The following is a 12,324-nucleotide window of genomic DNA, read 5'->3' as shown; positions in this document are numbered from 1 at the left end:
AATGGGTCTCACTGGGCTAAAATCAAGATGTCCGTAGGACTGTGTTCCTTGTGGAGGCTCTGTGGGAGAATCCATTTCCTTGCCTTTTCCAGCTTCTAGAAACGACCCTCATTTGGTGATTTGTAACTCCATTCCTCCATCTTCAAAGCCAGCAACAACAGGCCAGGTCCTTCTCTGGTTTCCATCTCTTTGGAACTCCTTCTCTTGTTTCCCTCTTCCACTTATATGGAGGCTTCTAATTACACTGGGCCCACACCAACAATCCACCATAATCTTCCCATCTCAGCATCAGCCGATTAGCACCCTTAATTCCATCTGCTCCCTTAATTCTCTTTACCATATTCACAGTTCCAGGTGTAGGACATGGTGGGGTGGGGGGTCCGGCACTATTCTGCCTACCACAGATGAGTTAAAGAGCAGATTCAAATATCTATGAATAATTGATGAAGGTCAAGACAGAACTGAAGCAGTTACTCAGAAAGCAGCCACAAAACCAGTATATGAAAAATACAAAAGAGAGTTTAAAAGACATGGAAGATAAAATTCAGAATCCTATTAGGAAAGAAAATTTTTCTGTTTTTTCTACCAGTTCATATAAGAACAAACTAGAGGAATTAGCATCTTTAGAATCTTCATTTTGGTGTTTACAAGTTTGCGCCTTGTATTTCATCAATTTTCCGTTCGCAAAGTTTCACTTCTGAGTTGTGAACATACTTTCCCTTTCTCAGAAGGCAGCGTTTGATGACAATTCAAATATTTACGCGCATATGTGGTCACATGATTGCACGTACTTTAGCGTGAATAAGTGACTTTTCATAGCATCTATAGGCCTATGTAAACCTTCCCCATTTGAAACGTTTAAAAAATATTTTATTAGAGAAACTTATTAGCATGTTAAAAACTCCTTTACAAGTCATTACAGCATAAAGTTTAGAATATAAAATGTACACTGCCAAGAACAGATATAAGGAAAGGAATATAAAATTTTTAAATTTTAGGAAGTGTAAATCGAAGTCCATGCTCTGTTGTAAAACCTGTGATTACTCTGAGCTCTTTTCATCGGGGAGCACGTGGGAGAGTTTCACCATCATGCCCAGGAGTTGCCTCTGGTTGCAAGTGCTGAGTTGGCACTTTTAGGGGGACGGGCCCGGGCTGGCCGCGGCTGGGGCCGAGCTAGCGCCAGGAGCTCCCGAGCGTGTCAGGCCTGGCAGGACTCTCGCGCCTGCCCGCTGGCCGCCGCGCGTGGGTTGGCCGCTCGCGCTCCTGCAGGGAGCGCCCTGGGGGCCGCCCGAGGCCATTCTTTGCGCGCGGCGTCTCCCGGCCCAGGAGAGCGGCCGCACCGCCGACCCTGCCTCGTCCGCAGCACGGCCGGGGCCTGACCGCGCAGGCCGCCGAGGCTCGGGGGCACAGCCGGAGGGGCGCGGCTGCCACTGCCGCCCGGCCAGTTCCCGTTCCGGCCGCCGGCGAGCGCCCGCTCCCGCCCTGCCCGTGGCGCAGCAGCGGGGCGCCGCGCTCCCGGGCGCGCCTGGCTCGGGCTCTCGCTCCCAGTCGCTGCGAGGTCTGCAAACCTGGCGGCCAGGTAAGTCCCAACGACGAGGCGTTCGCGCGGGGCAGAAGTTTTCTGGGGTCCCGGGCGCCGTGATGGAGGAGGCGCAGGGAGGCGGGATCCTGCGTGCGGGCGGAATGAAAAGCTGCCCTGGAAGAGCTCCAGGTGGAACGAGGCAGAGAAACCCGGGAGTTTGAGGAACGCAGCGAAAGTTAAGAGGAATGAACTTCAGCGTCAGCGGAATCGTGTATCCCACGGCGGTCTAGGCAGGGCGTCTCAATCCTGCCTACACCTCAGAATCACCGGGGAGCTTTTAAAATCCGGATGCCCAGGCCGCACCCCAGACCGATTCCATCAGAATCCCTGGGGGTGGGACCCAGGCCTCTGTATCATTTAGACTCCCCCGGTGATTACAAGATGCAGCCAGGGTTGAGAACCAGTGACCAAAGGGAGGCAGCCGAGAGAAGGTGGAAAGGCAGGCGGGGGCCTTGATGGAGGCCAGCCTATAGACGAATCGGGCTGCGCTCAGCGTCCTGTGTGGGCCTGGGGACTGGGCAGCGGCCTTCCCTCGGGCTTCCTGAGCCGCAAAGGAGGGGAATGACACAATGCTTGGCAGGGTCGCCTCAATAGCGTTGTTCAAAATAGCCTCGGATATTCACGTAGTCTGTTGGCACATCATGAGAAACAGGAATGCCAGATTACCAGGCCCTCTTGGTTCTGCCTTCTGGGAAATGCCTCCATTGTTGGCATTTGAAATTAAGTTGAGGGAAGCAGTAAACCCATGGCCTTGACAACTTGTGGGTTTTCTGCTTTAAGGATGAAGCCAGGAGTGCTTGCCACAGGGCCAGGTTTGCCTCTCCTTCTGAAAGCCCCCTACTTAAGATATGTCCAGGGATGAGTAACTTTACTGTGGATATTAGAGAGCAGTGGATTCCACAGCATGGACCCTGTCCTCACCTGGGGTAGATGCTGGGGGCAGGTAGCTGTAATCCAGCAAGCAGGACCATTGGACAAGAGACAGACGTGTGCCGGGCAGATGAGAAAGGTGGATTTAAAACAAACCTCAGCGGAGAGGTAGAAGAGAGGACTTACGAAGGGTCTATGAAGAACAGGTTTCATTTTTGTGGAACGGAGAAATAAGTTCAAGCTTTGGAGCCCATCAAACCTGGGCCCACATTCAGATTCTGTCACTTCTGTGATATGTGACCATGGGCAAGTTACATGACCTCTCTGAGCCCCTGTTTTCTTAACTCTAAAATGGGGATAAAAATAGTAACTGTGTCCTGGGGCTAATATAGTTAAATAAGGGAATGTGTATCAGACGCCTGGCAGGGCAGGTGGCACATGGCAGATGCTCTGACAGTGCTAGTTATTAGGCACAGTAGTGGTGATTTGTGTTCAATGATTGTTCATTTCGTACAGCCACGATGAGGCAGAGCGTTTGTCCAGACATTGTCTCCCATGCAACTCCATTCCCCTGCTCTTCTCCTGCCCTGCTTGGGGAAGGGCTCTGTGGATCCTAACCCCTTGGGCCTCTGGCTGCTTTGAGGTCTGGAATCTCAGGCCTCCCAAAAGATGGCTTATTAATGGCTCTGGAATCGTTTTACACCATGTGATAGGAATGAATTGCTTGACAAAAGAAAGTGGTCCTTAATCATGAGACTTCCTCCACCCCACTGCCACATGTATCAAAAAACAGGCTCCCAAGAAAGCCGGGCTGTCTCCAGGTCTCAGAATTGATGTGGGAACACACGTGGCTCTCCTGCTGGCAGCATCCTCGGCCCACGCCCCGGATCTTCTTGTTTTGCTCCTGACTGTTGGCCTAGAGACAATGAATCCTTCTTCAATGACCAAGAAGAGTCAGGAATTTAGAGAAGGGGAGGACCCACATCTTACAGTATCCATGCCGGCATCCCAGCTGAACCTTTCACCCTGGTGAACAATGACACCCTGTGTGTCATTGACCATCATTTTGACAGTAACAGCCACACTGTTAGATTAGACATTAGAAATAGCAACAGTGATGTAATGTGGGTGTAAAGGTCAACTGCTTTTACCATGTGTGGGCGATCTCTCGTTTTTGCTTAAACGAGAATATCAATTTCTTGTCTCTTTTTATCCAAAGAGTTCAGTATTTCTTCAAAACCTAAGACATCAACCTGGGATTTGAGATTTAAGTTACCAGTTTGTCTTATGATTCTCCTTTTTTAGGGGAGTTTAGGCAAGATGAAATTAGGAAAGCTAAAGTTTGTACTTGTGCTGAGTTTTTTGTCATGCAGAAGCTGTAGGTATTTTCCAAGTTTCTGGAAGTCCTGTTTTCTTTTATCTTCTGGGTAATGTCAGTTGCATTTCACACAGGGGCCTCCTTTCGTGCGTGCTCAAGGCCTGAACTTGTTCTGAGGAAAACTCTTTGGTGCATCACCTGATCATTGAGGGCAAGTGTTTTTTCTAAACTTGACCCTTGTATTAAGAAGTGAGGAATCATTGCCATTTCAATTAATTGATGTTTTTTTACCCAGTGCTAGAAAGTGTGTCAAAGCAAGACTTCCTGGATGGAATTTTTATTCTTGTGTTTTATCTAGAATTGCCGCAGAGCAAACTGTGGGCAGACGTTAGGATGCAGAGTTGGCCAATTAAGCTTCCCATCACCCCTCCCCTTTGCCCTCCTCCCAGCCTCTGGAGCCACTGAGCCAGCCAGGCTGGAGATGCTGTCCCTCTGAGGGGATCTTGGCCCTCTGATGGAGAGGAGCCCTAGCAAGGGATATGCGTCTTTAGAGCCAGCAATGTAATTTTGTGTTACACTTCCTTAAGATCAGTAGGGTACTCTCTAGTAAACTGCCCCTTTGGAATTTGTTTTGCTGAGTAGTCATTTTCTTCTAAATTATAGAAAACTATAGTTTGAAGGACTAATAAATAGTTCAACATGAAGACTCAGGTAATTGCAAAGTGAGCACCAGATTAGCACTAGGGTTTGATAGATTAATATTTTAAGAAAACATAAAAAGTAACCACTGTTATATCTTTGTTTCAGGATGTCGATAGCCCCTGCCCTTCTTTGTGTCATCACTACCATACTAGGTTAGGGGCAGAAAAGAGTTGGGAGGATGTAATGACTTGTGTTGAGGTGGTGGGGGGGAGAATTCCCCCCTTTACCCTTCTTGAGTTTTTTTTTTTGGTGAAGATTAGCCTTGAGCTAACTGCTGCCAATCCTCCTCTTTTTGCTGAGGAAGACTGGCCCTGAGCTAACATCTGTGCCCATCTTCCTCCACTTTATATGTGGGATGCCTACCACAGCATGGCTTGCCAAGCGGTGCCATGTCCACGCCCAGGATCCAAACCGGTGAACCCTGGGCTGCCAAAGCAGAACATGTGCACTTAACTGCTGCACTACCAGGCCGGCCCCAAGTTCTTTTTTTTTTTTAAAGTTGAGCACTTTTTGTATGTTTATTGGCTATTTGTCTGTCTTCCTTATTTTGGTGAGGAAGATTGGCCCTGAGCTAACATCTATTGCAAATCTGCCTCTTTTTTAGCTTGAGGAGGATTGTCCCTGAGCTAACATCTGTGCCAGTCTTGCTCTGTTTTGTATGTGGGATGCTGCCACAGCATGGCTTAATAAGCAGTGTGTGGATCCTCACCCAGGATCTGAACCTGCGAACCCTGGGCCGCCAAAGCAGAATGTGTGAACTTAACCACTACAGCACGAGGCTGGCCCCCCCTTTTCAGTTCTTATGGCAGCTGGACTAATAATAAAATTGACACAAGACCAGATTAACAGGAGAAAAACCGATCTATTACATGCACATGGAAGATCATTAAAAAAATGATGCTCACAGAGTGAACAAAGCAAGCAGTTTATATACCTTTTTACACACAAAAAAGAATCAATTTGTGAGGAATTGACAGGACAAAGAAACTTGGGTTTGGGGTACATAATTAGTGAGGAATTTAAGCAGAGTTTGGGTTTGAGGTAGTAAATTAATAAAAGTGACAAGGTTTGTTTACATAGGCTTTTCCACCCTGAATTCTCAGCTCTGGTAATGAAGATGTCGCTCTCTCTCCTGGTGTGGGGAAAGCACCCTTCACATGGGAGATTTATTTCCCCATGCTTTGGGGGGAACAGAGAGAGGAGAGTCCAAACTTCAAGTCAAAGCAAGTACCTTTCATTCAAAATAATCAGTATGCCATTGTGGGATATTTCAGGGCAGCCTGCCCTGGGCCCCAACACTGGGTCGATGTTTTCAGAGCCGCATGTAACTGGGGAGGGCAGTCCCATATCGCTAAGGAAAATCTTTACGTGGTGGAAGATCTGTGAGCAGATGAGGATTTGCTTGAGAAAATATTTGTGATAGTCCCACAAATATTTCCCCAAAGATAAAATTCTGGTGACTAAGAACTTCCCATGCTTTAACACATTCCCCAGTTGTTATCTACCACCCCAAACCAAACCTTCTAGAAGGAGCCAGATGGAAAGCTAGGCTTTTCTTTGCAGATTTCTTAACTCCTTGCTACAGTGCAGGCCGTCGGCCAGCCCCCTTCCTGGAGAGGGCCATTCCTGGACGCCATTCAACAAGGCCAGTGCTTTACGTTTAATATGAATTCAGGCACGTTGATGATTTCAAGTGGAGATATGAGATCCATAACAAATACCAAATAGGCAGGACTTTAATGGAAGAAACCATGGGTTTTGGTGTCAAAACTGAGATCGAGCCCCTGCTTTATCCCTTAACTAACTGTGTGACCTCAGCCAAGATGTTTAACCTTTTCAACCTTGTGTCCTCCTTTGTAACATAGTTATAATAATTCTTTCCTTACAGAGTGGTTTTGAGTATGTGATAATTGATGTAAAGTGCTTAGCACACCACCTGGCTTTCAGTAAACGGTAATTGTTATGATGATAATGATTATGATGACTACTTGGGTTCAAGTGCTGGTCTTGCCATCTCCTAGCTGTGTGGCTTTGAGTAAGGTACTTAACCGTCGTGAGCCTCCATTTTTATATCTGTAAAATGGGGATAACTCTACGGATCTGGAAGGATTGGTTTGAGGTTTGGTTAAATGAAATGAAATGATGATGCATCTGATCTGATAGACCCTAAATGATAATGCTTACATAGATTTACATGTACAACACTGGTCCAAGAGCTTTAGGTTTGGGGAGGGTTGTGGGGCTCATTTGATCTTCCCAGCAACCCTGTGCAGTAGTTCTCATTTTCCCTATTTTACAGATGGGACGACTGAGGCTCACTGAGATTAAATAACTAGCCTGACGTCAACAGATAGTAAGTGCTTGCACCCAGGATTTGAAGCAGGGTCCTGGTTCCCAACCACTGAGCCTGCGCTCGGTGAGGACCCCTCCCTCTCTGCTGACCCCCTACCTCCCCTTGCCTGCCTGCTGTAACTAACCAGCAGATGTGCTTATGGTCTTTCTAGAGCTGTATTTCTGGACACAGAGCCCCAGCTTCTAAAGGATGTCCTGCTTATGAAGTGAGAGTCAGATACCCCATGCCCCACTCCAGAATTGCAACTTTTAAACCTTAACCATTGCCTATGACCTAGTTGATCTAATGTCCACTGAGTGAGGTGGGGGAACCCTGATACTGGCGTTGACTAGCATTATTAGAGGGGGTTATGATGCTTGTTTTGAGATAAATGTCATCTCAGTGCCCTGAGATTGTTAGCTTGGGTGTAATGAAACATACCTTCATCCAGACAGGTGTGTAGCGTATATGGGAAGACAGAAATCAGGCCTGGAAGTTCCCGGGATGGGACTCAGGGGGACGCGACAGTATTTAACAACATCCCCTCGACAGTGCAGTGGCCTGTGCTACCTACACTACCTTGTAATAAATTCCTCACTCATCTTCTCTCTTCTTTACACCCTAACAGGTTGCACCTCTTGTGGAGCTCTGGCAATCCTCCAGGAGGCCTGGGCCAGTGGACCCCGGGCCCCGAAAAGCACACTCTCCGTTGAGTGAGTTGTGGATGCTTTAGCATTTCTGATGATGAGGGGGCAATTGTTCCTCTGGCTTTCCCATGGATGCAGAGTGCTTTGCTGGCTCGGCAGCTTGGTGTCAAAGGCTGTTAGAAAGCTGTTTGTAGCTCCAGGTTCCTCCTGGCTCACTGGCGCTTTGGTTCTTCATTGCATTAATTCATATATTCTTGGGAGGACCTTGCTGGTGCCAGGAGTCTACTAAGGGTTTGCGATACAGCAGTGAATGAAACAGACCCAGTGCCTGGCTGAATGGAGTGTGCAGGCTATTCGAGGAGGAAGGGGTGATAGTTATAGACAGTTATAAATAGTTAGTTATAGATAGTTATAAATAGTTATAGATAGTTATAAATTGGGGGAAGTGTGTAAGAGAAAACAGCAGTATGTCATGAGACAGGGCGTCTGAGCTGTACCAGGATTAGGGGAGTCTGGGATATGCCCCTCTAAGAATGAGCCTTTTTAACTAGGATTTGGGGGTGAAGAGGAATTAGAGCGTGTCAGATGCAGGGAACAGTGTGTCTGGAGGCTCAGAGGTGGGAAAGAACTGGGTGTGTTGAGGAGGGTGTAGAGAGAGCTAAAGAATGAACCAAGCTCAGGCCAAGCAGAGCTTCTTGGGCTGGAAAGGGTTAGGAATTTTATTCTAAAAGGCAGTGAGAGGCCATGAGAGTCACCTCCCCCCTCCCTACCGCCATTTTTCTATGTTAGTAATTTACAAGAAAAAGATAATTAACAACCCCTATTTTTTAAGTTTTATAAATCTTGTCTTAATGAGTGAGACACTTCTGGAGAGAGAAATTATGGTTTTCAACTTCTAGATGAAGGAACTGAAGCTCAGAACAAAGCAAAAGATGGCAGAATCAGGATGCGGAGCCTGGTCTGCCTGACCCACAGGGCCTGCTTCGTGGTTTTCTGGGGCAGATGTGTATAAATGTGTGTGGACCTCCTAGGCATCAGCATCCTTCAGCAGGAGCCTCAATGGATGGATAAGGGGGGACTCCAATCCTTCTTGGCTCCCTGGAAACAAGAGCAAAAGACCCCAAAGAGCAGAGGCAGGTTGGGAGCGTGGATGTCAGAGTGTAGGGTCTGCAGGTACACAATGCTGGCAAGCACCTGGCCAAGGGAAGGAGTGTCAGACAGTTTTTCATGCTAGTCTGTTCTGCTTTCTCTGGCTTTAGCCCATAAGCCCTGAAAGAGGTGCTTTCCTGGCCCTGATAATCTGCCGGGGAATTTGCATGCACTTAAAAGACACAGGTTTGGAAAAAAATTCTTGTTTATTTAGAGCTTTCAGGTCACAGAAAAGGCCCCCAACTGTATGGGGCCAAGACCTTAGCCCTGTGTGCTGGCTTGCTTTGGGGTGTCTGCACTCTGCCTTTCTCCTCACTCCTGTGAAGTGGTCACGAGATCACAGAGTGAGAGGCAACAGCAGGTCAGGTGTGTCTTGGCTGGCTGGGTGGGCCTGCTCCCTAAGATAGGACCACACTGGGTGATGAGGGCTCCAGAGTAGTCCAGGCCCAGGGTGTGCCACCTCTCGGGAGAACTCAGCATCTTCTCAACCTCTCAATGCCACTCAGGGTCACCCCGCCCCCAACACATCCCAGGTACCCTCTGGCCAAGCTCCGGCATAAATTTGTGTCCCAGACAGTTGCTGACTGTGGATACAAGTTCAAGGGGGGGTGAATGGAAGTCTCCAGCTCGATGTTTTGGCCAGCAGAGTGTGTATTTACTCAAGGCCAAGTTCCAACTCAAGCCTGTGAGGTGACTTGACATATTTTGTTCTCGTGGAATGCCATTCGAATGAGAAGCTCCAGACGTTTTCTGTGTTGATGCTAAATGCCACCTCCAGATATCCTCTGGCTTCTGGACCTGCCACTTCTGTGGCATTTTCTTCCGTATGAGCATTTAAACCCACGCACGGAGTTCCAGATTGGGGTTGCCGATTCAAGGCTCTGTTGTCTTCTGTTGGCTTTCTTTATTCAGATGTTTCTATTCACTGGCCCCTCAGAGATGAATACCAAGCAGGGTGTTTTTGGAACTTTATTTTTCAAAGCCTGGATAACACCAGGAAAATGTCAATCAACAGTTGCATGTCATCCCCATAAGGCACTGTTGGGAGGCATTGTCAAAGCAACAGGTGATTATGTACCAAGAGAATGTATAGACAATGCTCTGGAAATTGACAACTGGGCTCTGGTTAAACTTTAAAGCGGCAACTAAAATGCCTTGGAGCAGTAGACAATATTGGTGCCTGCAAATCTGAGTTTATCCACTGATAAGCTTAGCAAGTGACAGTCCCCAAGTGAGCCTGTGAGCTTTGGAAATGCACATGTTCGTTCAGTGAGCATCAGTGAAGCACGTCTGTAAGTGCACTGTGCCAGACACATTCAGTCGACAGTTTTTTATCTAGCGTCCTCTATGTGCTGGAGATACAGTGACTACCCAGATGGACACCACCCCTGACAGTCAAATGCTGGGCCTCAGGGATGAACCAGACAGAAGTCCTGGCCTAGACTGCCCTCTCTGTGTGACCAGTGCTGTTCTCAACGCCGTATGCGTATGACCTCGTTGAATCCTCACAGCAGTCCTAGGAGGCAGTGCTCCTGCTGTCCACATTTTACAGAGAAGGACGCTGAGGCACAGAAGGTGGTGGTATTTGTCCAAAGCTAGTGATTAGAACCAAGGAGCCTGGTCTTAGAGCCTTGGCCCTTGACTGCCAACCATCAGTTGATGTGCAGGGAGAATTTAGAAAAGGAAGAAAGTAAAGTACCACATCCTCTGCGAGAGGTGGGGATAAAGTACCACGGGAATTCCCAGCAGGGAGAGAGGGGCTGAGGGGCGGAGAGGGGGAGGTGGGACCCACGCCCTTCCCCTACTCTGACTGGCGTCAGTCACAACTGCTGGGGGGATAGGGCAAGACTCTTGGCCCCTGAGGGGGCCGCTCTAAACAGAAGTAAACAAAAGGAGTACTTGCCTCTGTGCCCGGAGACCTAGGTTCTAGTTCTGGTTGATCCAGAAAAGTCTCTGCCCTGCCCAGGGCTTCAGTTTCCTCATCTCTAAGACAGGGGTGTTGGACTGCATTCTGTTCCACTCTAGAAGCCCATGGTTTCAGCAGAGAAGGGAGGAGCTGGCTCTGCATGCATTCCAAACAGAGTTTCTTGACCAGAAGAAGGAGATGCTTGGGTGTGAGGGTTGTGGAGGCAGACATATGACGTCTCAGAAGGCCCAGGCAGCTGTGAAAGGATGTCAGCATTCCACCATTGTCCACCCCGAGGGCTTACATGGCTGCCCCTGCATTCCTTCCTTTGTAGGCAGGGCGCCAGTGTCTGTATCTGGAGTTCAAACTCTGGTACTTTCACAAGAGAGAAAGAGAGAAAAGGGGGGAGGAGGGAGAGAGGGAGAAAGAGAGGAGATATTGAGAGAGACTGACCGATTTTTGTATCTGCTTTGAAATTGTGAGGGATTAAGTGCTTTCAGATACTTAAAGTAAATGAGTGTTAATGGAGCTTAAAGCTTCAAATAATAATTGTAGCCTCATCCGTCTGCTGAATTTTCTCCAGAGGGGGCTGTTAGAAGCTTTCTAGTCTGGCAGAGGCATACAGGATTGAGCTTGTTTTCCAGGTTAAGAAATTGAAAACAAAAGAAGAAAAATGAATAGACCTCCACCCCCCAAAAAACCCCATGAGAGATGGGGTTCTGTGTAGACCCATTAAAGAATGGTGGCTTGAGTTTATCTAGTCGCTGAAGCCTGGAAGCATGGTCGAGCTAATGTTTGTGTGGATTACGCAGCAGGGAAAGAAGGACCCTGTTTGAGTTGACCCATTGTATGTATTCTCTGTGCAGCTCTGTCAATATTCTATAAAAATGTGCTTGGTGTTAGCTTTCTGTTGGGATGAGTTAGTTCGCCCCGCCTCATTACGGGGCAACTTGAAGGATGGCGGAGCCATGCTGTTCACATCACCACTTTCTCCCTGAATATCCAAGTGGTTCATGTCAACAAACGCGGTATTATTGTCTTCACTGTTGGGAAACTGGCCTAAGGAGGCTGGATCCCATTCACCAAAATGCATCTTATTCAAGAGAGAAGTATTTTCCTGGAGAAGAATCCAGATATGATCCTCAGCGTTTGTGGTTATGTGTGTTCAAGCGATGCTGGGGGTTACGGCCAGGTTGGTGGAGCCTATACCTTATTGACATTTTGAATCTGGGTAATATCATCTCCGAGGTAGGCAGGTACCTGTTTGAGGTAGGCAGGGAATGATGGCTTTATTTTACCTTATCTTAAATCTGAATTTAATACATAGATATCAGTTATCGATTCTGATTGTCCAGGACTGTGGTAGACAGACTGTTTTAGAAGCACATATCGTGCACAGCAGGTTGCACCTTGGCCAGAGATGGTATTTGCTGGTTAGACCTTAGTGGTAGGTTGTGCTCTTAACAGAAAGGGAGGAAGAATCCAGAATGATTTCCTTGGTAATGATAACCATTTGTATGGGGAGTAGATACTGGGTGGGAAACTGTGAGGTCCCTTTGGCATCTTCCATCAAAATTAAAACATCAGTTAGGGTCAGAGTGTTACCCAGAAGGCAGTTGAGCCAGTATTGGTTTAAAGTGTTCAGAGGATTCTATTACATGAGAAGAAGGGGAAATACAAGACAAAAGAAGTGAAATGCTGGGTAATCATGGAGCATTTCTTCAATATGGTATTCCTTGAGTCCCAAGATTTTAAAGGTCTGCTTGAAAGTGAGTTTTGTTGCCTCTTTTGCTCTGTACATTTTTTTGTGGGGATTCA

General features: G+C 47.6%; 1 protein-coding gene across 17 annotated transcripts in view; it reads left to right on the top strand.

Annotated features, from left to right (window-relative positions):
- The first annotated feature begins 1,126 nt into the window (after positions 1 to 1,126).
- The window catches only part of NOD1 (nucleotide binding oligomerization domain containing 1), a 49,401-nt gene continuing 38,203 nt past the window's right edge, over positions 1,127 to 12,324 (top strand). For 3 of the 17 annotated variants that reach the window (XM_070264763.1, XM_023639459.2, XM_070264756.1), the window contains exons 1-3: positions 1,144 to 1,579; positions 6,772 to 6,825; positions 7,433 to 7,517. The gene's annotated coding sequence lies outside the window, so the exon portion shown is untranslated. Of the gene's footprint in view, positions 1,580 to 6,771; positions 6,889 to 7,432; positions 7,518 to 12,324 lie in introns of all 17 variants that reach the window. The other 14 variants (XM_070264759.1, XM_070264757.1, XM_070264760.1 and 11 more) reach the window with 10 other exon arrangements.

The sequence above is a fragment of the Equus caballus genome, chromosome 4 (genome assembly GCF_041296265.1).
Source record: "Equus caballus isolate H_3958 breed thoroughbred chromosome 4, TB-T2T, whole genome shotgun sequence".
In the NCBI taxonomy this organism is placed as follows: domain Eukaryota; kingdom Metazoa; phylum Chordata; class Mammalia; order Perissodactyla; family Equidae; genus Equus; species Equus caballus.
The sequence above is the reverse complement of the archived record's forward strand: the minus strand, read 5'-3'. Positions and strand labels throughout refer to the sequence as shown.